At 42.6% G+C, this 26,815-nt stretch overlaps 1 protein-coding gene across 1 annotated transcript in view; it reads right to left on the bottom strand.

Moving 5' to 3' along the window:
- MYRIP (myosin VIIA and Rab interacting protein) overlaps positions 1-9,879 on the bottom strand; it is a 1,796,584-nt gene extending 1,786,705 nt beyond the window's left edge. Inside the window, exon 1 of the mRNA XM_078663521.1 lies at positions 9,612-9,879. The gene's annotated coding sequence lies outside the window, so the exon portion shown is untranslated. The remainder of the gene's footprint in view (positions 1-9,611) is intronic.
- Positions 9,880-26,815: the final 16,936 nt, after the last annotated feature.

Raw genomic sequence — 26,815 nt, 5'->3', positions numbered from 1 at the left:
GAACAGTTAAATAGTCTTTGTATAATATGGGAACGTTTATATGTTCTTTCAAGCACATATTTTGGCTCCTTGTTCACTTATTCAGCTGGGAATTGGGGTTCTTACATGGCTACATTTTTAGAAAACAAGAAGTACAGGAGGTTTCACCCACAAAGGGGAACCAGTGTTTCTATTCAATTTAATGTTCCAACGTACCACACCAAAAGTCTGAGTCAATCTTTCTCCTAATCGACCTTTTCTGAAGGAAGGGCAAATAAGATCAATATAGTGCCTGAACGTTAGGTGACTCATGAACAACTTTTGTAGAAACACAATCTTTTTGATGCAACAAGGTTTTTATGTCTGGTCAAAGAGTATACCACTCTGAAATGGCTTGGCTGATTATGTAGAATGGATATGTGGAAAACTATTTGAATGTTATATTAAAGATAGTAATCACCATTGTAATTTAAGTGAAGTAGGGGTTATTGCTGCAGTCCAATTCTGAAGGGTGGTTCAGCACATTTATATCCATCAACCACAGAGTCATTGTTTGGATGTGTGCAACATCTGTCCCCACAACATCCCCTGCACAATCCTTCTAATGAAACTTTGGGGAAGAGGTCACAAATTTTCTGTTTTACATTCAAAATGTTCCCAAAATGCTCAAACGAGAATGGAAGTGACAAGTTCATCATGGACAGTTGCAGCCCAACTTCTCTCTAAGAACAAACAGGAGACCAACGGTTACCTAAATAGGCCCTCTATAGAAAAGCGATCCTGGAGCGTCCCTTTAAAAACAATCTGAATAAATGACTCTAAATTGCAAAGGCCCTTTAAAGAAATAGGCAAGAAGCTGCTCTTCAATGAACAGACCCTTGGAAAAGTCGAATAGTTGAGCAAGTCTTACAAAGAACATCTAAATAATAAGAAATCGCATTAATGCATTTACAGACAGAAAAATGGGGGGACAGTGAACCATTCAATGTATTTAAAAGAAATTGCGAGAAATGGCTGTTCGTTTCACAGGCCCTTGAAAGGAAAAAGCAGCGACCAACACCTCATACAATAGACCCCTAAACAAAATGACTACCTGAAATAGTCAACAGACAGGCCTCTTACAAATATCAAACTCAGTAGCCTTAATTAGGAAACAAATATCACAGTATTAGCAGTCAAACTTCGCATGCAAATGTTAGAAACTGTTGAAAAAATCTCAATGTAATGTCATTAACTAAAGTGTATGACTACAAACATAACAGATCCAATGGCTTTTTTAAAAGTTGCTTCACGTCTGTTCTCTATTTTTCTTTTATCCATTTTAATTCTTACTTTCTAAAATTCTATTTTCTCTATGTATTTAAAAGATCCTTTTTGAACGTTCCAAGGGGCAACATCTGGAAACAATGCATGACCCCTTCACATCATTTGCATCCTGAGGGGAAGATTGAGGCTGGATTCTAGAGAGTCAAAATAATGTTCCTGCTACAAAGATTAGGAGAATCTCAGACCTCAACCAGTGTGAAGTAGCATCTGCCCACTGCGACTCAAGGGGCACTTGTACTGCTATCCCTTGCCTTGTAATAGTTACTAGGGAAAAGAGTAATCCAGCAGTAATATGCTGCTATAACCCTCAATTAGAGCTTATTTAGACCCAGTTAAAAGCACTAGACTACCTTCCCTTGAAGACAGCCTGGAAATTACCTCCACGGTCGGTGAAGGTGCAATGTTGTTCCTCACAAAACCACAAGGCATTAGGGCCTGGTGTCCACTGCACTAACATGGTGGACAATAGATACAGGGAGAGGTGTGGCACCGCAGCCAGAGTGGCTGACTCCGGAAGACAGTACTCATGTTTCGATCCCCAGCACCAGCTCAGCACTATGTGACTCTGGGTTATAGCTTACCTAATCTCCCCGATGGCCCCCAGCGCCCTGAAACCTTTAGGGGTGCTACGTTCGCGCTTTACAAATTTGGATTATTATTATGCATTTTAAAACTCTTTAATCAAAGCCTGGACCTAATGGTAAAGTCAGACCAGTTGAGGTAGTCTATGTGCATTTCAGCACACAGTGCTGGCTACAAACCTAACCAGGAAGTTTAACTGAAGACAAAATGACATCAGAACAAGCATATCCGTCGAACAATCCGCTTTCTAATTACACTGAGTGCTTTATGAAAAGTACGAAATTCCTTAAACTGGTTATTAGATTAGCCAGTTTAATTGCAATTTTGACATGTCAGCAAAACGATTGTATTCATTAATTAAAATAATTCCTCTTACTAAGCGTTTGAGCCTTTCCTTTGGCATGCTCCTTTTACAAATTTCCATCAGCCAATTAGGCCTTGTACAATTCACAAGTTTATGTTTAGAATATAAAGGATTCTACCATGACGATCCCTTGAAACAACGCCTACACGTACTTTCATGAAAAGGTTCAAATATAAAAACAGATATGATGTTACACAATAGAGTAATGCGCATGCACAAACCACACTTGCATCTAAATCTCACACAATTGATAGTTACACACAATCTTTTGGATTTGCTACCTGCTTATATGAAACGTATCCTTACGCTTTTTGACATGTATGCCTATTTTTCAGTAATGTATTAATGGTAGTCAAACTGTTTTTCTTGCTTTATTTTTTATCGTTATGTACTTCTGATACTGTTTATAATTTGGCGGTTTAAAACAACACAATATCTTCCAAATAAACTGTGCAATATATATATATATATATATATATATATATATATATTTATATATATATTCACTGAAAAAACCATAGGTTATAGACCATATATAGTTAGGAATTAGCATTTAAAAAACCTTATTTTACTCACACAAAACCATTGAAATTCCATATATAGTTAGTTGCACTAACTATATATTGCGCACCCGCAATCCACTGCTGATGATGTCACATATTACATCATTCATGACATGGTCAGTGACATCACTGATGACATCACTGATGACATCTCAAATGACATCACTGATGACATCACTGATGACATCATCCAGTGACTGTGTGTTTCTGTAAAGTTTAAATATGTTTTAGATATTGAAGAATGAGTAGATGTATAACTGTCTGGACGAAGGATTTAGTAGGTGCATGACTGAATGTATGAGTGAGTGATTAAATGTGTCTCACTGAGTGCATGGGTTAGTGACTAAACTGTCTTAATTTGTGCATCATTATGTCTGTTGTTCTGTAAACTACTGCATGTGTTGATCAGTAGCTATATGATTAACTATATGGGTTATTGATTGATTGTCCAAGTATTTGTATGGGAGACTGAGTGTGTGTGTGGCTGGCTGGGAGGTGTGTGACTCTGTGCAGATCAGTATCAATGATTGTATAAGAAAGTAAGTATGTGTTACTATATGTTTGAAAATGTAAGGTGCTCTATGTTTAACTGTATAGACAAGAAAATGGAAGTGTGATTGATTCTTTACAGGACTGACTAGGTGTGTGAGTAACTCCATGGATGAGTGGCAGAGTGTGAGTGTCTGTATAGGTTTATGAGTGCATATGATAGTGTTGTAAAGATGAGTGATTGTATGTATGAATGATTGTATGGGTGAATGAGTGAATGTGTGTGTAGACGTAGGAATCAGTGAGTACGTATGTAGTAACTAGTATTGGTGTGTCAATGGTTTCAAAAATTATACTCTGTTTTTAACACTGGGTGAAACAGAGGTTATATTAAAATGTGAGGAGATGCATTGTATTGTCACATGAATGATATCATCAGTGATGTGGTCATTGATGTCAAATGAGATGTCATCAGTGATGTCATCAGTGATGTCATTTGAGATGTCATCAGTGATGTCATCAGTGATGTCACTGACCATGTCATGAATGATGTAATATGTGACATCATCAGCAGTGGATTGCGGGTGCGCAATATATAGTTAGTGCAACTAACTATATATGGAATTTCAATGGTTTTGTGTGAGTAAAATAAGGTTTTTTAAATGCTAACTCCTAACTATATATGGTCTATAACCTATGGTTTTTTCAGTGAATTTTCAAGGTTTTGTAAATGCTAATTCCTAACTATATATGGTCTATAACCTATGGTTTTTTCAGTGAATTTCAATGGTTTTTTAATAGCAAATATCATAAGCTGTCGAATGTCAAGTACGTGGTAAGAAATTTTTTTCTTCGTGTTTATGCACACTGATCTGCTTTGATTGCTGCCCCCCACCCCTCATTTCTATTAGGAGTACTCTCTCTTTGCAGATAGTGAAGGGTAGTTAACGCAGCCCTTTCCCCCTTTGTAATCCGTCGTGCCTGCTTCTCTCTCCATTTGATTGATTGTTCTCTTTGGTTCATTCTCTATTTACAAACAAGCACAGAGTCGCAATACTCTGTTTAGTCTTTGCAGATAGCGAAAAATCGTGTAAAAAAACAAAAGGAATCGAGCAAAATCAGTAGGCCACTAATGGGATCTCTTTTGACCTCGCTAAAATAGAAACATTAGGAACAACCTGTTGAAAATAGCAATGCGTATGTATATAAGCGGCGTTCATTTGTGTTCACAGTACCCCTTGTTGATTGTTTCAATCGAGCATTGAATTGTTCGAAGTTAATTCTCTTAACGATCTTCTCTACCTGCAAACGAGGAAGAATAGGAATATTCTATCTCCCTTTGCAGATAGTGAAGGGTAGGTAACGCAAGCCTTTAACACGTCGTACCTATTTCATTCCTCATTGATTGATTGATTGTCCGAACATTGACTGTTTGGGAATTAGTTCTTTTTGGAGGTATTCCCTGTTTGCAAATAAACGTAGGAAAATCTTTGCAAGTAGTGAAAGGGTACGTAATGCGGACCTTTCTCCCCCGTTGTAATCTGTCATGCCTATCTACTCCCCACTGATTGATGCACCTTTTTCACCCGGACCATTTACTAGAGATACGTCATCTGGCCCGACCAGAGAGCACCCCTAGTGAAAAGGACATATGCAATAATAACGAAGTGATCACTGTATCCTGTTAACAGAAACTTTACCATGAAACAACCTGGAAAGAAAAAAATAGGAAAACGAAAATCAGTAGGCCACTGATGAACATGAACTTTTATTAAACAACAAACAAAGAAACGATAACATAACGTAATGATAAAACCTATTAATGTCCTAGAAACAAGAAAACGTTAAAGTATGCCAGTGGTGAGAGACCAGAAAAACAGTCCGAGAAACCAAATCACCCCTCGCTGTCCCAACTCATGCACTCTGAAAGTTCAAAGTTTTGAGGAGTGCTTGTAACATTGTCTGAAGCCTATTTGCAATTGCTTCATCTTCACTATTCTTAAAGTAAGTGGGGGCTGTTGTGATGCGGTGCCACCCTGAACCGCTTGACGGAGGCCCCCGAGGGACGGTGTCATGTCGCGGACTCGGAGGGGGCGCTTGGCTCCGGCCCCCTCCCCAAGTCGTGTTGCCCTGGTTTTGCCTGAGATCGCCCCCGACATAGGTGGCCGGCTCCCGGGGTCAAGCGGAACTTTTTTCCTTTTGGTGACTCTTCCATTCTTCACCTTGTCCCACAATCCGTTTCACCTAAAGACACGCTGTAGTGGGGCACCCCTTTTCCGTTTCATTTGCCATTCAGCCCGCTTTTGCTACACTGTGCCTCTTCCGCTATTCAGCTGTTTACCGCCCGCTCTTTCGACTACAGCGTCTCGCTCACCATGTACTTGAGTTGCTCCCGCTCTTGCGGTGCAGCGATAGGCGGCTGCCACAGGACTCTCAAAATGGCGGCCATCTCTTCAGATTTGGGCGTGGTCCACTAAATGGGCCTGCGACACCTTGGAACTCGGACGCTTGTCTGCTAGAGCTTGGGCTCCATTCTCGAAAGCGTCCCCTCATCCTTGAAGATTCTACAAAAGTCTTGGGGGCCCCCGACTCCCGCAGGCTTCTGGTGGGGAGCGCCTAGCATGATTGCTCGTGGAATGGCCACGACGGAGCTACGAAATGGTGGTGCTCTCATGCTAACGCCAGCTTCAGTCTGAAACATCCAGAAACACTGTAGACTACCAATTCGATCAGTTCCGGTAGCGCTCCAACGTCACCCGGTAGAGAAGAACTTGCCCTCCCCTCTTTGACTGATGGTTCTTGTTGCCTGTCCCTTCTGTTGTCATTTAACAGAACTATTTAGCCTGCTGAAAGGGGTTGTGTGCCGTCCGCTGGTTGGTGGAGACATTTTGACTATATTCTGGACCTGCGTTGTCGCGTAATGCGTCATATGACGCGCCGCGTTAGAAAGTTTAATAAATTATGAAACACAATAAACAATCCTTAAAAAATAAAAAAAATAAAAAAATAATCAACAAAAGCAACAGCTAGGTAATACACATATAATTTTATCTCCGCGAAGCGGAGCGCTGTTACAGATATATATCTTGTTTCTGAACGTTAATTTCTCAAAATGCACTGAAGCACATATATTGAGACCTAGCAAAGGCACATCGGGCTACCAGTCCCTACAATTTTTCCAAGTTTCGTGCAAATCCATTCAGCTGTTCGATCCTACCGAGAGACAAGATGGCGGCCGCTACGGACTGTTTGGAATGTTTACAGACACCGGAGAGCCAATCAGCTTCGCTTCGCAAAGCTCCGTAACGCGAAAAGTACGCGAAGCGGTGCGCTGTTACAGATATATACTTTTTTTTTAACGTTAATTTCTCAAAATCCACTGGAGCACATATATTGAGACCTAGCAAAGGCACATCGGGCTACCAGTCCCTACAATTTTGCCAAGTTTCGTGCAAATCCATTCAGCCGTTCGATTATTATTATTATTTTTTTTTTTTGCCCCGCGGGGCCCTTTTAAAACCTCCACATCAAACCTAGGGGGTCAGCGAGGATCTACTATGCCCCCTTATAGTTATTTCCCCCTTTGTTTTGACCTCCTCTTGTCTCTCGATCCTACCGAGAGACAAGATGGCGGCCGCTACGGACTGTTTGGAATGTTGACAGACGCCGGAGAACCAATCAGCTTCGCTTCACAAAGCTCCGTTGCGCGAAAAGTCCGCGAACCAGTGCGCTGCCTGGTCCGCGCTTACAGATATATATCTTTTTTTAAACGTTAATTTCTCAAAATCCACTGGAGCACATATATTGAGACCTACAAAAGGCACATCGGGCTACCAGTCCCTACAATTTTGCCAAGTTTCGTGCAAATCCATTCAGCCGTTCGGGCTAAAAGTGAGGCCAACCGCCCTATGGAAATTAACATGGGAAAAACGCGTTTTGGGACCCCCCTTTTTTCTCGGCCCCCCCTTGACGAACCCCCCCCAAATTTTCAAAGGCTGCTCAGAAACAAAATGTGCCATTTTCCTGAAAATTTCAGCCAATTCCGTCCACAAACGGCAAAGTTATTAGACATAGAATTTTCAAAAAACCCATAGAGAAAAAATCCTAACTATATATACCTACTGGCGACCGCCAGTAGGTAATTATATATATATATATATATATATATATATATATATATACACACACACACACACACATACTGTACATTTGATTTAGCAAATGATTCCATGAACAATGTGCAAAGTGTCCTTCTATTATGAATTAAAATAGATTTGTTATTGATACTTTCATCATTATATCAGCACCTGATGGTTAGTTGTAACTCATTTGGGCGGCAGAGGCCCACATGGACGTTTCTAAAATTCTTTCTGATCATCCATAGATTTCTTCAGAATATAAAACGCAGTTTAATCAGTTACAAGAGGAAATGTGAAGACATATCTAGCAACACAGCCGGGTTGCACTGAGAACGTGTTCCCAGACTCATTCTGTTCAAAACTACACCACAGCTTTTCTTGTATATCATTAAAATATTATAAATTTGAGGACATTAGTATAAGAATTAAGTTTTGGGGTAGAGCGAAAAGACACGTAGGGCTGTCAAGGCACATAGACTCTTCTGGTGTGAATATTTAATTTAGGTATTTTTTAGCCAGAGCATATGATTTCCTAGTAGTCTTTTAATATCAATATTTAGAATGAGTGCATGACTTTCAAACCCCCTTAAACCTTGTCACTCTATCAGAACATTACTTAACTGTAGTGGTCAGGCATGGAACCCTATCCGGTGCAACATGCACTCTCAGGCACAGATTTAGTTTAACTTATTTATATTCACTGTATGCAGAGGAATAAACCCTAAAACTACACTCATACTGTCGGGTAATGTCCACACCCTTGTAGGAAAGTATAATTCACGAAAAACATTTAAATATTATCGGTTTCATTATGGCAGACCACAAGAATAATTGCTATTATTTAAAGCATCCTTAAGATAAACGAACCACATATTAAAAAAAATGTAAATCATGTTCAGGAAAGAGATGACCTGAAACGGCAGGTGAATTCAAAATAAAGGAATTGTCCTAATGTCCTATACCTGTCATCTCACTGGAATTTTGCTTTTTTACTTTTATTCTTAACAAGGCACAAGCAATGCCTACAATGACTTTAACGGAGTCACCTGCTTTTCAAAACTATATCACTCTCCAAAAAAATGTTCATGCCCCATTGACCTTAATAGGGTCAACCTCTAAAAAAAAGTCGGACTTCACCCGCATTTTTTATGCAAGCAAGAGGTTGACATGTATGATGTCCTCAATTGAAAACACACAGAGCCAGCCCTAGTATGCAGGGTGGGCTATAGAACATACTGCATTCTACAGAGCAGGGCGTGAAGTCAGAAGACCTGTACCTGGCCACTGACCCAGTGCTGACCGCCACTGACGCGGCGCACTGCATTTATACTCAAAACGAGGAAGTAGTAATATCCCTACTCGCTACAAATGACGTGTTTCAAACACACTTATCTAACATCAAGCAGGACGTGTTAATTCATTCAGATTCAGACAGAAAACGCCCCAAACGAACGAATGAATGTCTGGCTGTACGTGCAATACAAGCTAGAATCAAGGCAGCAGAGCGCAGGCTGGTGAAGCGATGACCTTTCGGACACACGTGAAGGGGTTCAGACATAGATGTCGTGAGTATCTCTCTACGGGGTATTCGCGGGTTCCCAATCATCCACTGTGGTGTGGTCGTATTCCTTTCATAAAAGAGTTGGAGGGAAGACTAGCCAATGCAAGTTATAGATCTGAAACGAAAGTGCGGCGTCTTTCTGGTGCCGTGCAATACACCTGAACAGCTTCCAGCCTAGGGAAGACTGCAGCGCACGTAATCCCAGGACAGCAGCCAGCCAGCTGCACGCGGACGTTGCACTCTCATGCAAAATGCATAATTATTCACTCTTCAGTGCTGTCATCAAGTGACGTATGTCAAGCACTCCGGGTGACAATTCTGTGCACCCCATTCACATCTGCTTGCATCTGTACCGTGTACCCATTTACCCTGAGAGCATGTCATATCAAAGGAAAATAACAGAAATTCCAGATGTGTTAATAGCGCTAGCATGAGGATTATCACACCTACGAGAGGTCGCTTTCCACTCTTTCATTCAGAAAACCGACTAAAGCGAGCACTGCAGCGTGAATAGTAATAGCCATGCGTCCGCCTGCGCCCTCCTCTAGCGCACAGCAGTCAGTCAGGCAGAATGCAGCAGAGGCACGACTCCAACATACGGTACTCACACAATTCTGAAAGATGCACCAAAATGGAAGCGCGGGCAACTTCAGGTACTCAATACCGGGCGCAGCCCCTCTCCGGGATAGAGGACAGGTCAACAAGTCCGCTCTGCGATTCCTAAATTCCCGTCACTGAGGTCCAGGCGTGGATTCTGCAACAGTCAGTGCTGTGCCTCCCAACCCGCGGAAAGCGGAGCAGCGCAAAGCAGGCGGGCGGATGGGCAGTGCTTCCTGCAGGTGCCGGTGTTGTGCAATATTTCGCCTCCCATGGAATGTCTGAATCCCCGGCTCCTCGGCTGTCTTCGGAAAAGGAACTCCTCCTCCCCGGGAGCGCTGTACCCTCCCCTTCTTGAGCAGGCAGAAGCAGCAGACGCCAGAACTGATTTTGCCTCTCGAGCGGATTTGTGTGCGTTTTATTTACAGATTAAACGACTGATTAGGGTTTCTTAGAGCTGCCCTGTGCCCCTTTCTTGTTTGAATGCACCACGGCCCAGGGCTGCCTAGTTTTCAATCTGCTTGTGTACCACATTGGCATGTCTTCAGTGCGGTAATGTATGCCATGTCCAGACTCTTGAGACAACTTCAGTGACACTCATCATAAACTTTGTAATTGGTCCTAGTTCACCAGTAGCTGAGCTCTCAGGGTTCCCATCTCCATGCGTAAATTGCTCAGCCATTCCTGAATCAGGACTACAAGTCCCAGAATGCAAAGACAAAATCTTGGACTAGCTGGCCGAGTTACTCACCCATGGAGCTAGGGAACGTGAGCTTCCAAGTTGACAGCATTGTGGCCTCCTATGGGTTTTGGAGTAGCCTCCAAGGACAAATTCCGTGCCTGCCAAGTTTCCCAGGTCCAAGTGTAATGTGCTGCTACAGTCCAGGTTGTTTTCTTTGAATTTTGAGACTTGAAGAAGTCCCGTTTTATAATGAGTAAACAAGCCTACAAGTAACAGAATTATATTTAAAAAAAACTGGTGCATCATATCATGCTTGGACCTCGGAAACTTAGAAGCACTGACCATCTGCCCAATAAACATATGTGAATATGTTCCTTCCACCAGGTTATTAAACTCTACATTTTACATTGCTTTGACATCACTGACTGCATTGCCCTACATGAAGGAAGGGTCTGTTTGGAAACCTAAAAACTAAAATAACAAATGTTGCTGTATATTCTTTCTTTGGAGGCTATTGATATGAAGCACCAATATTCCTAAGGGAAACAAGTAAGAAGAAAGATCATTTGCCCAACATGGCCACTCAAACTACCAGATTAGACCTTACACAGATATCGCATGTTGTGCCGGTTCAGCTGGAATAGTTCAAGTTCAAATTTATTAATTGCGTTCTGGTGCTTGTATTTCTGCATCTATAATGGGAAAAGGCAAATTACAAGTTCGAGAATGCAAAAAAATCAAAACATTGCATGCACATAACATGAGACAGCTTGAGCATTTTGCTTTACAATCGTAAAGATTAATGTCTCATTTGATTATTCAATTCACAGATTTTTTTATGTATAGTAGGAACAATTTGGTGTGTTCACTTTTTTACTTTTTTTTTCTCAATAAATAATATGCTTGCAATTATTTCAATTAGGCCGGTTTCCCGCACACACGTTTGTTTGACAGTGCATTGGTTTGTCTAGATTTGGAACAAGTGTTTTGCAGAAGTGCTAAAATATTGTTTTCACTTTTCAGCTTACATTTTTAAAGTTTCTTTTTAGTTATTCTGACACAAATACAACAGGCCCTCAGGGCACAAGTGAACTTCACCCCCCGAGCAGCAGTGCGCCAGGAGCCGGATTTGCAGAGTGGTTTAAAAAGGGGACGTGGCCTAGGACCACTCTCAGCAATTCAGGTGTGTTGGATTTACTGGAGGTACCTGGTGGGCTAGTTGGCTCCCAGGGACCCTCAGTATTTAAGGGGACTTAATCCTCCAATTTAGAACGCGCCAGAAGGGGCGTTTGCAGCGTGGTGCAGAAAGGGGGCGTGGCCTGTGTCCAGCTTTCAGCTATCCCACTATCTGGGACATACTGGAGGTATCAGGTAGGCTAGTTGACTCCTAAGGACCTCCAGCAGTGAAGGGGACTTTAATCCCCATCCAAGAGCGCACCAGGAAGTGCCACTGGAAATATGCAACTGTTTGGCTACACCAACTTTCACACAATTATAGATTTTTCCCATTAGCCACATAATCCATCATCTGCTCCCTAATCTGCAGATTTGAAAAAATGAAAAGCCTTGTTTCTAGCCCAAATGGCTCCAACGTTACCAAAAATGCAACAACAAGTGTTACAGCGTGGTGGAAGGCACTTTGCAAACCTAGAATGGTCACCTGTTACTTATTGCTAAATGTGGATGTTAAATTGGTACTAATGTGTGGAAAAGTAAATTTTGCCATGTTCTGTGTCCCTACGCCTCATCCATCATATGTTATGTGTGCATGACCAATATGCATATGTTATTCCCCATGTCCGATTAATGACGCAATTACAGTTGTGTCCACCTCTGGTATGTCATTTTCCAGTCCTCGTGAATACTACGAATATCAGGCCTATGTAAAGTAATGTTGCCACGTTTCTCAGTGTGCACGTTATTCCATTATAAAGTCCCCGTTTCCAGGCCTCAAAAGGGCCCGGACATCAGATTCAGCTCCTGTCTCCTGAAAGCCTCGCTGAGGAGCGATACAGCCCCCACCTGTATCCTCGACCTTTCACTTACTTCCTGCCTCGCAGTGCCCGGTGCAGCCTGGCTCTGCCTCTGAGTCTGTTATGTATGTTATGATTCCAGCTATCAGTTCAGTCCTCCTTCTCTGCATTCCTAAGCTACTGAACTGCATCAATAGTTTCCGTCATTGTCTAGCCTTCTCGTCTCCATGTTAGAGAAATACTGCATTTAATGGTCATTTAATATTCTTCATCACGCATTTCATGTAGAATAATGTATGGTCCAGTCTTAGAATCAAGTTAGTTTTTCCCCTCATGACTCCTAGTTTATATCAACATGTTCCCTAAACATCAGATACCAGATAGGGTTTAGGTACATGTCGCTCCGACCCTCCAGACTCTAGTCTCTGCTCCTAGCACAGAGTTCGTAGCCCCCAGCTTCTCCTAGTGATACGTCATTGCCAGTTTACGCGCACCATTAGATTAGAGGTCCCGGCTCCTTAGGTAGCCCCCTCCTATGTTTCCGCCCATTCATGACATATTCTGTTACGTTTTCATCACATGCCTAAGTATACTCCCAGTTACACCTCTTTTTACTGTTATCTTTCGCGACTGCTACGCGTCACGCCTTCTGCTCCACCCACTGCTACGCCTACTGCAATGTAATGCTATGTGTTTGCGCTATGTATATAAGTTGATGTATTGTTATTAAAAGTTAGCGCGCTCATCCCAGATCAAGCCCCGGCAGCTGCTGGGCCCCAGTTGTCCTGCTGGGCCCTGTCACCTCTGTTCCTATGCAGGTTGTCCTGATCCTGTCCTTAGGTTGTAATAAACCTGCAAAAGCTCCTACTACCTCGAATCTTGACTCTTATTTTATTGAGCTATCTGTTATTCATTCATTCATTCAAAAATAGATCCGGTATTATTTATTTATATACCACATAATGGCGCCCGAACAGGGACTTGCCCTTTCCCCACGCGTCGGTGAAGCCACGCCGACCCCCTGACCCTCTGCAGTCGTGACGGAACCATACCGTGCACTGGCAGATATTTCTGCTCCAAGTATCCCTCAGGCCCACGGAGGAGACGGAGGAGGCGGTCCAGCATCCAAACGAGACGGTGGAGGAACGCGGCGAGTCCCGACCAGAGCCCAAGCCGAGAGTCCAAGGTCCGAGGTATCCGGAGGCCCACCTGTAACTGAAGTCCGAAGTTCGTCGTCCGTCGTCCAGTCCAGTCCGAGGCCTTCCGTTCCGTGCTGCCCGGTGAGTACCATTGCTGGGGTAGTATCTAGACAGGACCAATCTAAATTGACTCCTGGTCCGTGGGTTGGTGGTGCCCAGACTCACAAACGAAGTGTTCACCTAGGTGGATACGGGTCTTGATGCGTCCCTTTATGGGACCGGTATGTTCCGTACTGTTACAGCAGTGCATCCAGTAACTCTAGTCTGTTCCGTTCTCGAGAAATCCTGTTCTGTTTCTGTTCTCAGTATTTCAGGTAATATTCTGTTCGAACTGTTATTTATAATGTTCTTTATGTATTTTAATGTTGTGGTATGAGTGTGACGTGATTTCGTGTTTTCATTGTATATTGTATTGTGTCTAGATTACAGTTCAGTCATGCCGCTCTTTTCCAAGTTACGTCAGATAAAAACTAGAAAGGGTCTGTTAGAGGAAGCGGTTCCTGTCCCGCCCAGGGACAGTCCAGGTCACTTTATGTATCAGAAACATGGCATAAGCGCCATAATGTATCTAGATTTATGGGTAGAGTATACCAAACAGTTAGAAGAAAAGTATAGATGGCCCGTATCGGGTACATGGGATGCCGAATGTATCATGCGAGTAGAAGAAGCATTATGGAAAAAGAAAGCCAGACAGTCACAGAAAGATGCCATCGAGTTATGGCGTAAAGAAGCGCATAGAAGAACGGAAAAGGAAGTCAGAAAGTCAGAGTTAAGTAGAGAATCCCAAGAACGAGCCCAAGAAAGAGAATTAATCGAGATAGGTGAACAAGTCAAAGCCGAACAGTCAGACAGACAGAGGCATGCCCTTATTAAGGGTATGTATCCTCTTCTTGCCGAGGGCTTGCCAAAAGCGACCCCAGAGGCATCCAGTAATTTCCCGCCACCATTAATTCCGACCAAGCTACGTCACAAACCGACCGCAGCTGATATTTTTATTTCGTCCTATCTGGACGACACAGTCCCCGAATATGCAAATCCTGTTCGCGCTCCGCCAGTCCCTGTAAACCAGGTAATTCATGCTCCTCCAGACACCGGGGTGCCCTTAACAGCTCCCCCGGGTCAGCCCGCCATACAAGTCCAGCCCACGTTACAATTACCGACCCTGCCAGGTCGGAAAGCATCAGTTGATGATTCCAGTTTAGGGGCCGCGGGAGGAGGTCTTCCTCAAACCCCGCCGCCACACAAACGTTTAACATTACTCGAATTACATGCTCAAGCATTACAGCGTACGCCCAAACATCAGTCTGTTACAGAAATCAGGCAAACCCTTACCGAATGTGTCTATGATCCAGTTCCAGGCGAATATAATATGGTTTTATATTCATTACGTATAAGGAGAGTGACCGAGTATCTAGTCACCTTGCCGAATATGAAAGAATATCTAGACAGAATATATCGTTTCATCCGTACAGGGGATGATCCAGAAAGTATTAGTGATGCCATGTCTCAAAGGAAAGCCGAGATCCAGCTCATGATATTAAAGTTTCTGATCAATTGCCTAATAAGAGAACAAGATTACCCGTCTAAAGATCCGGCCGAAATGAGAATCCTGACAAGGTGGAGTGATAATATAGCCGAGGGTAAGCACAAGACCGTCAGTGCCATGGAAAGTATGTACAAGAAAATCCGTAAAGAGATAATAAAGATACACGAACAGCGTAAAGCAGCACAAGTAAGCGAGAAAGAAAGTACCTCTGAACCTGAAGAGGAAGACGACGAGAATCCCGCCAGAATAGCGTATGTAGGAAAATCTAGATTTCAAGATCGCCATTTACGCCTAGAACACAAGTCTATTTCCCATCATCAAGCACCAGAACAAGGTTCCCTAGAACAAGTATTTCAAGCTACCGATCACATTCTGAAATCACGAATCGGTTATAGCGAATTAAGTACTATGCATGAACAAGAACTAGTCCGATCAGCAGTCCGATGGATTACTGATTCTACCACTTTTCCAGACGAAATAGTGGCACAAATGTTTCTGAAACTGCCCCCAGCCGAGCAACGACTGGTGGGTATGTATATGATCCAGCACCTCATTACTCTGTATGAGGGTCAACATTCTGATCCAGGCCCGTTACACGATGTCCTGAACGAGTTACTCCAGTATAGATGGAGAGGTCTAGGTACCGATTTAATTAGTGTCATTCTAGAACAGCGCCACAAATATAGAACGTTCCTGAACCCGCATTTTGTTCATGTCTCACCCCCAGAAAGTAAGCCATTCTACATAGACAGACAGAATCCGTTACGAGAAGTCCACCCAGTCAGAGGGACGGGTGGCGATATGCAACGAGTGTTTGTATACACTCCGATTTCAAAGATGGAACTTCTTGAAATGAAGAAATTAATTCCCTGTCATGACAAAGATCCAGCGGGGTTCCATAGAGAATTAAAAGACATGCTCCGTATGGGAGAATACACTTACCCAGATATCATTAAAATGTTAAAGGTCCTGTTACCCGCAGGGGTGTATGAAAAGTTAAAGGAAAAGGAATGGGAGGTGGGAGAGAAAAAGATCGATTGGGCAGCTCTAGAAGCTGAAGACAAGGCACGAGTACCAGGTACCGGTCTTGGAGATAAATGTAAAGAATTACCAGAATTACTGATTCAAGTTTTACCCAGATTATTGACAACTAGGAAGGAAGACTGGGATGCAATCTCAGCCTGTAAACAGAAACAAGATGAAGATATTAGTGATTTTTATTCTAGATTTGAAAAATGTTTTAGTATTAACAGTGGTCTCAAGACAAGTAGTGAGTCATACCCTCACCTTTTCGTTACCAAATTAGTCGAGAATTCAAGTCCACAAATTAAAAACCGAGTTTTGAAAGTCGAAAGCACCTGGCAAGCAAATACCCCGTCCCAGATGCTCCAGATGCTCCAGTATCACCAGAATAGAATCAGGGAAGAGCAAGAACACGAGAGAAAACGTATGAAAGACACGAAAATGAAAGTGCTAGTTGCACAAACTGTTCCTCAAGACAGTCAGAAGAGGGGTCCGAATCAAGCCAGTCATCCTGCAGCTCCCGTTAAAGGGAACTGCAATTATTGTAAACAGCCAGGTCATTTTATAAACGAGTGTGCAGTTCTGAAACATAATATAGCTACTGGTAAGACTAAAGAAAGACCACGTCCGCCTAGACAAGAACAAGTTTCACAGACTCCGCAGTCACAGAATGCACAACAGACAGTTTCCGCACCGCAGCCTATTGCTGCAACACAGCACGTTACATCGCAGATGTACCAGTATGCACAGTCTGAGTATCCAGAGTACCAGCCATATTCATGAAACAGCCTGGAGAGGGAGGTAGGCTTGCCTCTCATCGAGATACCTGTAGATCAAGAAGGTCCCTATGTTCACAGTCAAGTATTAGGGAAAGACAGAAAGTTTTTGATCGATACAGGGGCAAGTAGGACCACAATTAGTCATGCCGAAGTTCCAGGGGCTCCACTCTCAGGCTCAAGAAATGTTTCCCTTGGATTTTCAGGAAAGCCAATAGTTAATGAGATATCCAAGCCAGTTACTCTAGAAGTAGGTCCATTGTCCCGTACTACTGATCTGTTACTTACTAAGTCATGTCCAGAAAACCTATTAGGTATTAAGACACTGAAAGAATTAGGTGCAGTTATTTGCTGTTCCCCAGAGGGAATACGATTGTTCCTACGTGACTTTAAGGGTCACTATGTATTACGAGATTTTGATTCAAGATTGTCTAATGTTCCACAGCACTTATGGGCGCAAGGTCCAACTGATGTAGGTTACATGCAAATCACACCCCATCGTGTGACTCTCAAACCAGGTGTAGTGTTACCACGAATCAGACAGTACAGATTGCCACCTGAGGCTGTAGCAGCCTTATCCAAAATTATTGACGAGCTCATGGCTCAAGGAGTAGTTGTAGAAACTGACTCCAATGTATGCAATTCTCCGATCATTCCAGTCATGAAACGTACTGATCCGAATGCACCCCCAGTATATCGATTAGTGATTGATTTACGAGAGCTTAATAAATGTATTATTCCTCAGTACCCAGTTGTCCCAGACATTTCTTCCCTGTTAACAGCCATTGATTCCGAAGCCATGTTTTTCACTGTCATTGACCTCAAGAATGCATTTTTCAGTGTTCCGATTCATCCAGACAGCCAGTTTCTTTTCGGATTTTGTTTAAATGGAAGGAGCTATATGTTTACACGCGCTCCTCAAGGTTTCACAGAAAGTCCTAGTATTTACAGTCAAGCACTCAAGAGACAACTAGACAACATTCACATGCCAACTGACACTGCCCTGCTCCAGTATGTCGATGATCTCCTGATCACAGCCCGTTCTGAACGTGCTTGCGAGCGAGCATCACTTACAGTCCTGTATTTTCTAGCCGAGATGGGGCACAAGGTGTCACCTTCGAAGCTTCAATTCTGTGTCCAGCAAGTGATCTACTTAGGCCACTTGCTGTCCAAGAGGGGTAGGCAGTTGACACCAGACCGTATCCAGTTAATAGCGAGTCTTCCCCAGCCCAGAACCCAGAAGGAGGTACGTGCCTTTATCGGCCTTACTTCTTATTGTAGACAATGGATTCCCCAGTATGCATTTCTAGCCAAGCCACTGATACAGTTAACGACACAGGAGGCAGCCGTATCGACTGTCCTCCCTTGGACATCTGACCATACACTTAGTTTCAACGAGTTAAAGAAAGCCCTATGTCAAGCTCCAGTTCTAGCTACACCGAACTACAGTAAGCCTTTTACACTTTTCGTTACTGAACGTGAAGGTACAGCATTATCTGTTCTCACACAAGATCAAGCAGGACAATACAAGCCCTGTGCTTATTTTTTGAGCACATTAGATCCAGTCGCCCAGGCGTTGCCTGCGTGCCTCAAGTCAGTTGCAGCCACAGCACTAGCAATCAGACAAAGTGATTCCATAGTTTTAGGACATTCCCTGACAGTACAAGTTCCACATTCCGTGGAAGTTCTTTTAAACCGAACACAAACACAGCACTTGACAATTGCACGTTTAACAGGTTATGAATTGACACTGTTCCAGCCACACATAGAAATCAGACGCTGCAACGTCCTGAATCCTGCTACACTGTTACCATCAGTTAATTCAAAACCAGACACACATGACTGTGTGGAAGTAGTTAACATTACGACTAAGCCAAGACAAGATCTGACAGACATTCCGTTATCAGATCCTGACCTGACACTTTATGTGGATGGTTCATGTATGAGAACTAGTACAGGAGAACTAGTCGCCGCGTATGCAGTGACTACTGACACTGAAGTTATTGAAACACACCGTATTGACACCCTGTCCGCTCAAGCAGCAGAGCTAGTCGCTCTGACACAAGCCTGTATACATGCCAAGAACCTGAAAGTTAATGTTTACACAGATTCACGTTACGCATTCGGAGTTGTACACGACTTCGGAGTGCTCTGGCAGGAGAGAGGTTTCATGACTTCTCATGGAACCAAGATTCAGCATGGTCTCCTTATTCAAGCCCTGTTAGATGCCATACATTTACCGACATCCATTGCTATCATGAAATGCAAAGCACATACGAAAGTTACAGACATTATTTCCCAAGGTAATGATCTAGCAGACCGCACAGCCAAGCTTACAGCACAGACTCCAGACATTCCAGTTAATCAGACACATACTCCAGATCCGATTACATGCATGACAGTTAAGGACCCTACACAAGACGTCATAGATATACAGTTACATGCTACCCCCGATGAAATCAAGAAATGGTCTGAACAAGGAGGGGTCCAGACAGATCAAGGATGGTTAACGAAGGGTAGAGCCACATGGTTTCTCCCCGATTCTATGGTTCAAGTCATTATCAATACCGCACATAGTCCAGCACATTTAGGAGAAAAAGCTATGTTAGACAGTATCCAGAACATTTGGTTCAACAAACATTTACGAGCTGCAGCCAAGCAGAAAGTCCGTACCTGTATGATATGTTGTCAGTTTAATCCAGGTAAAAGTGTCCCGGTGGAACAAGGTGGTTTCCAGCCCCCCGACCACCCTTTTGAGGTCCTCCAGATGGATTATATTCAGATGGAGCGATGTCGAGGTTTCAAGTATGTCCTTGTAGTTGTATGCGCTTTGTCCAGGTGGACAGAAGCATATCCAGTCCCAGATTACACAGCCGCGACCACTGCCAAGCAGTTGGTTCGTGAATTTTTCCCTAGATATGGACTCCCTAGAGTCGTATATTCTGATAACGGTCAGCCATTCTCATCTGAACTCATGAAGCACGTTTCCCTTTTGTTAGGGTACCAGTGGAAGTTCCATTGTGTACGCCATCCTGAAGCAGCCGGTCTAGTCGAAAGACATAATCAGACCCTGAAAATCCGTATTGCCAAAGTCTGTAAAGAAAAAGGTGTGGACTGGCTAGTAGCTCTGCCAGTCGCTTTGTTTTATATGCGCATGGTCGCACATTCCAGATCAGGTCTGTCCCCGTATGAGGTCGTATTCGGCCGCCCCCCTAACATGTGGGGTACTCCTAGACCCCGAAGTATTACTGATGTTTCATGTAATATGCTGACAGATTACCTAGCTTCCTTGATGTCTGCCCTCAACTCATGTCGTTCACAGGTTGCTGCCGCCTTTCCAGACAATACCGAGGTGGCACCACATGAAATCGTTCCAGGCTCCCTAGTGATGGTCCGGAATTTCGACAGATCAAGTCCGCTGGAACCACGTTGGAAGGAGCCACGTCAGGTCCTCCTCACCACCCGTACAGCCGTGAAGTTGGAAGGCAGAAAAGGATGGATCCACCTGTCTCATGTTAAACTTTTTAAAGGACTGAAATCCGTTTCTAAAAACATTTCCCAGGATTTGAAGGACTGCCAGAATATTGCTCTTAAGGACTGTCCCGCACAAGACATTATTACAACCCCTCCCTTGTTAGAGAAAACTCCGCAACAGGAGTATAAGTTAAAGCTCAGGTCTAGTAAAATAAGTCAGTCAGTTTGATTGTATAAGTCCTCCCCTAGGTGAAACGGTTAGACTGTTTCTGACATGTATAAAATAGACCCCCATAGTGAGAGAGTCAGTCGAAGTTCAATTCAATGTATCGTTTTTCTGAGTTTCGTATTATTCATCAGCATAATGATTTCCTGCACCAGCTATGCGTTCTATCTGTATTGTCCAGTTCCTCATGTAAATATGTCTGCTAATGCTACAGTAGAGCACACGTTTAGTGATCTGCCTCCTCACGAATATTCTTACCGCCTCGCTATGCGCAACAACACATTTATCCGTATGTTACATTATTCACACCAGACCAGCAATGCCACTAATTGTTGGGTGTGTGGTCGACTCCCCCCTTTTCAGACACCGAAGGGAGTTCTGCCACTGTTTCCTTATCCATTCTCACATAATGGTTCGTGTGGAGCATGGTCCACGTTAACGTCATCCTCAACAGATGTGTCTTTTCTTAACAGTACATGTTTCCCAGACAAGCAAGGTCTCCCCCACAGAACAGGTTTAGATCTAGAAAATGAAGTTTATAATTTAGGTAATTATTCGTCGAATTTCATGGTCCTGAATGTTCAGTCTGATACTACTCCAGACTTACCTGCTATTTCAGTACTACCTGTCAAAGGCGAATTATGTGTCCGTAGTTATGGTTCCATACATGTAGGTCATAGTGAATGTACTGCTGTTATCCAGTATAGTGACAGTGGGAAATCTGTTTTTAAAGCTTCACGTCATTCTTATTTTATTTGTGGTCAGACCGCATATGTCCGTCTGCCCCTCGATTGGGAGGGAACCTGTTACATTGCCTTCCTACTGCCACCTGTTTTTCTAGCCCCATCTGATTATCACAGAAACACACATCTAGTACACATTAGACATAGAAGGGAGTCCCCAATTGTCGATTATACTGAAACTACTCTAGAACAGTATACAGATTTCAATAAAGGTTTCTTCTTTTTTGTAGGACCTGTCCAGAATAGTAAACTGATCCGTAGGTTAACAAGAACCCTTGAAGCTGTAGTAAATGAGACTGCCTCTGCTCTAGGTAACCTAACCGAAGAACAATCTGCTATGAGATTTGTCGTTTTGCAGAATCGTCTCGTCCTTGACGTCATACTGGCCGATAGGGGCGGGGCCTGTAGAGTCATCGGATCTAGTTGCTGCATTTTCATTCCAAATAACGCGCCGTCTGTTTATTCAGCTATAACCAGACTCCATAAAATTGCCCATCTGTTACACCAAGATCCAGGCACCTGGACATGGTCCGGTTGGTTCTGGAATATAATTTCCGCCTGGGGATGGAAAGTCCTGTCCTTTTTAGGTATTGCAGTAGCGATCATATTTAGCTGCTGCCTCTGTATACAATGTGGCCCTGCGATTTGCAGCATGTGTGCTACCTCTTGTATTCCTAGTCCCAAGCCCCGTTCTAAATCCCGTTCCAAGACAATTCGAGACGAGCAAATGGTACTGTATGAAATGATAGATGGTATCATGAAAATTGATGTTTCCTGATGGAAACGTAGTGACAAGGAGGGAATGTGGAAAAGTAAATTTTGCCATGTTCTGTGTCCCTACGCCTCATCCATCATATGTTATGTGTGCATGACCAATATGCATATGTTATTCCCCATGTCCGATTAATGACGCAATTACAGTTGTGTCCACCTCTGGTATGTCATTTTCCAGTCCTCGTGAATACTACGAATATCAGGCCTATGTAAAGTAATGTTGCCACGTTTCTCAGTGTGCACGTTATTCCATTATAAAGTCCCCGTTTCCAGGCCTCAAAAGGGCCCGGACATCAGATTCAGCTCCTGTCTCCTGAAAGCCTCGCTGAGGAGCGATACAGCCCCCACCTGTATCCTCGACCTTTCACTTACTTCCTGCCTCGCAGTGCCCGGTGCAGCCTGGCTCTGCCTCTGAGTCTGCCAAAAGTATGTTATGATTCCAGCTATCAGTTCAGTCCTCCTTCTCTGCATTCCTAAGCTACTGAACTGCATCAATAGTTTCCGTCATTGTCTAGCCTTCTCGTCTCCATGTTAGAGAAATACTGCATTTAATGGTCATTTAATATTCTTCATCACGCATTTCATGTAGAATAATGTATGGTCCAGTCTTAGAATCAAGTTAGTTTTTCCCCTCATGACTCCTAGTTTATATCAACATGTTCCCTAAACATCAGATACCAGATAGGGTTTAGGTACATGTCGCTCCGACCCTCCAGACTCTAGTCTCTGCTCCTAGCACAGAGTTCGTAGCCCCCAGCTTCTCCTAGTGATACGTCATTGCCAGTTTACGCGCACCATTAGATTAGAGGTCCCGGCTCCTTAGGTAGCCCCCTCCTATGTTTCCGCCCATTCATGACATATTCTGTTACGTTTTCATCACATGCCTAAGTATACTCCCAGTTACACCTCTTTTTACTGTTATCTTTCGCGACTGCTACGCGTCACGCCTTCTGCTCCACCCACTGCTACGCCTACTGCAATGTAATGCTATGTGTTTGCGCTATGTATATAAGTTGATGTATTGTTATTAAAAGTTAGCGCGCTCATCCCAGATCAAGCCCCGGCAGCTGCTGGGCCCCAGTTGTCCTGCTGGGCCCTGTCACCTCTGTTCCTATGCAGGTTGTCCTGATCCTGTCCTTAGGTTGTAATAAACCTGCAAAAGCTCCTACTACCTCGAATCTTGACTCTTATTTTATTGAGCTATCTGTTATTCATTCATTCATTCAAAAATAGATCCGGTATTATTTATTTATATACCACAAATGGTGTGCAAGCCACTCTTGCTTCCTTCTGCGCCTCTCTTGCCTCTTTCTGCATTTCTGTTGCTTCTTTCTGTACATTTCTTTCTTTTTCTGCACTTCTCTTGCCTCTTTCTGTAAATCCCTTCTACTTTCTGCACCTCTCTTGCCTCTTTCTACACCTCAGTTGCCTCTTTCTGCACCTCATTTGCTTCTTTATGTACCCTCTTGCCTCTTTCTGCACCCTTCTTCCCTCTTTCTGTAACTCTCTTTCCTTTTTGTGTACCCCTCTTATGTCTTTCTGCACCCATGTTGCCTCTTATTGCACCTCTGTTCCTTCGTTCTGCACTTCTTTTGTTTCTTTCTGCACCTGTCTTGCTGCTTTCTGCACCCCTCTTGCCTCTCTTCATCCCCCTTCCCTCTTTCTGCACTTCTGATGCTTCTTTCTGCACATATCTTGCTTCTTTATTCACCTCACTTGCCTCTTTCAGTACCTCTCTTGCCTCTTTCAGCACCTCTGGGTGTGTCATTAGCTGTATGGGTGAATGTGTGAGTGGTTGTATGGGTGGGTAACTGGTTGTATGATCAGGCTCTATGAGTGAGTGAGTGGGTGTGTGAGTGAGTGTGGAAACGTGAGTGTTTAAGTAAGCACTTGTATGGGTCTTTGAATGGGTATGTTTAGTTGTGTGGGTGTGTGAGTGGGCGCATGAGAGGTTGTATGGATGTGTGAGTGGATGTGTGTGGATGTGTAAGTGGGTGTGTGGATGATGTCATGAGTGATGTCATCAGTGATTTCATTTGAGATATCATCAGTGATGTCATCATTGATGTCACTGACCATGTTATTTATGATGTAATATGTGATGTCATCAGCAGTGCATTGCGGGGGTGGGAGTTATAGTTAGCTCAACTAACTATAACAGCTGAATTTCTCTGGTTTTGTACAAGTGACATTTCCAACTAACTATAACGTCCCTGAAACCTGTGTTTTTTTTAGTGAATATATAGATAGGTTTAATTTCTAAAGAATAATTAAAATGTTTGCATAATGAATTCCCAGTGCTCCCTACAATTTATTTTATATCTAAAATACACAAGGAGATAGCACCCATTCTTGGCAGACAAATCATCTCAGGAAAAAACGGCATCAGCAAGAATATAACACATTATGTTGATTATTATGTTCAAGAGCATTTTCACAAACTCCCAACTTACATCAAAGACACTGGTGACTTTTGACTAAATTGAATCGAATTATATGGACAAAAGGTCTACCGCTGATTACATTAGCCATTGAATCGTTATATACGAGTATTGGCCATCAAGAGGGTCTAACAGCAGTTAAACACTTCCTTGACACCAGACTCTTGACCAACTATAATCATAACATAATGGTGTTGTAGCTAATTAGGTGGTGTCTGTTCAATATATTTTTTCCTCTTTGGGAAGGACCTGTTTAGACAAAAACGGGGAGTAGCTATGGGAGCCTGCTTCTCCCCGAGCTAGGCCTGTTTATATGTCGGCTGGTGGGAGGAGCAGGTTCTAATGAAAACACACATAGCAATGTATTCCACACATGTCATGCACTGGCTTAGATTTATTGACAATGTTTTTATTGTTTGGAGGGGAGATCATGACAGCGCAGTTCAGTTCATCCAAGAAATCAATAGAAATTATGTGAACCTGAAATTTACATCACATATCAGTGAGGAAAGCATAGACTTCTTGGATGTGAGAGTGTATGTGTCAGATATGAAACTCGAGATGACACTGCACCTTAAAGCAACAGCAGGAAATACAACACTGAACCCTAGAAGTGCCAACCCAAAGCATTTGGTCAAAAGTATACCCTTTGGTGAATTCCTTAGGGTTAAGAGAATTTGCAGTACAGCAGCAAAGTTAGACAAATGCATGTACGAAGCCAAGGTACGATTCAGGAACAGAGGATACAGTGATAAGATTTTGAACGAGGCAACAAACAAATCTAAGACCAGAACGAGGGAGTCCCTGTTACAACAGTAGGGAAATAGAACTAGATAAAGAAATAACGTCAGAAATATCGACTAATATAGATGAGAATTCATCTAGACTCATTACCATGTACAGTAGTCATGAGAGGCAGATAAGGGCAATTGTAAAGTGGAATTGTAATGGCACCCATATTACCGGCATCATCATCTTTTACTTTTACACAAGCACAATCCATGTGAATCAATTAGTCAAAAGCAGCCCAGAAATAGGCCAAAGTACCCTGTGGCTCAAACCTAAGAAAGGATTTTACAAGTCCTCATCGTGCAGAGCATGCACATTTGGGGTCAATCCGCACATTATGTGACACCCTTCAGTTCCATCAAGGTAGCCATACAAGGTCATTTCAACTGATGGACTGAGTATGCGGTGTATGTGCTCACGTGTATCTGTGGCCTGAGATATGTCGGAAGCACTAAGCTGCAGCTACACGTGAGAATTCTCCAGCTTTAAAGCAGAACATGACAATAATCTTGACTGTCTAAGTATTTTGTTATTGATGCATTCCGATCATACGCTGAGGTGGAAACAGAGAACGACTGTTACGTCAGTTAGAGTCACGCAGGATTCTAGAATTAGACTGTAAGACATTGACAGTGCTGAAAAACAATGAGGATCTTCTTAATTTTATTTAAACACTGTCCACTTAGCATTGCAATATGGTAGCACTGGTACATAAATTAAGAGTATCCGCCAATTCAAGATATTATTACTCGAGAACCTTAGTATAATGCTATTTATGAATTATTTGTGTAGATGTATAATTATCTATATCCTACCGCCAATCCATCAATTAATTTTTAAACCCACAAAATCTAAAAATAACAAAAAGTAATATTATTCAGAGGTGTATATCATCGGTATTTAATTATGGAAAAATTATTGTGTTGCACAAGTTTAAGTTTGCACATTGTTGCACTAGGCACATTATAGCACTATGCACTTATAGGGTACTTTAACCAGGATTAATATGCTCTATTTGCACACTAAAATGCTGCTGAGGCTCATATCTTAGAATTCGTAAATATGCTTCTTGTAATACCAAGAGGACGAATGTCTATGGCATTGCATTAAAAATAAGTAGGGGAACAAACTGTTTAAAGCATTCAAGCATGAAATTATTGAATATTATATGGTTCCCTGTTGAAATAAATTAGGTGTAGAGTCTTAAAAAGATAATAGAATTGAACCACTTTTAAATTAATTTGAAATTAATTTTAAATGACTTTAAATTAATTTAAATTTTGAAATGTCTATTTATGTATCTATTTAAACACAAGGTTTGGATATGCAGGAAAACATTTATATTTATAAATGTAGTGGAAGTCTGTCCTCCGTTGAGAGCCATAAGCAAGAGCCAGTATGCATTTAAGCTGTAATGAGAGTATGTTTTTCATGTCCATTTTTAAAGCAATAATGTGACACAGATGGGCTTGTACTAAAATAATGGCTGCAGAGCGTTTCACAATGTAATCAAAGTGACACTCTGACCGAAACGAGTTATGACATTTGATTGTAAATAAAGGAAGCCGA

The sequence above is a fragment of the Lissotriton helveticus genome, chromosome 10 (genome assembly GCF_964261635.1).
Source record: "Lissotriton helveticus chromosome 10, aLisHel1.1, whole genome shotgun sequence".
Classification (NCBI taxonomy): domain Eukaryota; kingdom Metazoa; phylum Chordata; class Amphibia; order Caudata; family Salamandridae; genus Lissotriton; species Lissotriton helveticus.
Note: the sequence above shows the minus strand (reverse complement) of the source record. Positions and strands in the feature narration are given on the sequence as shown.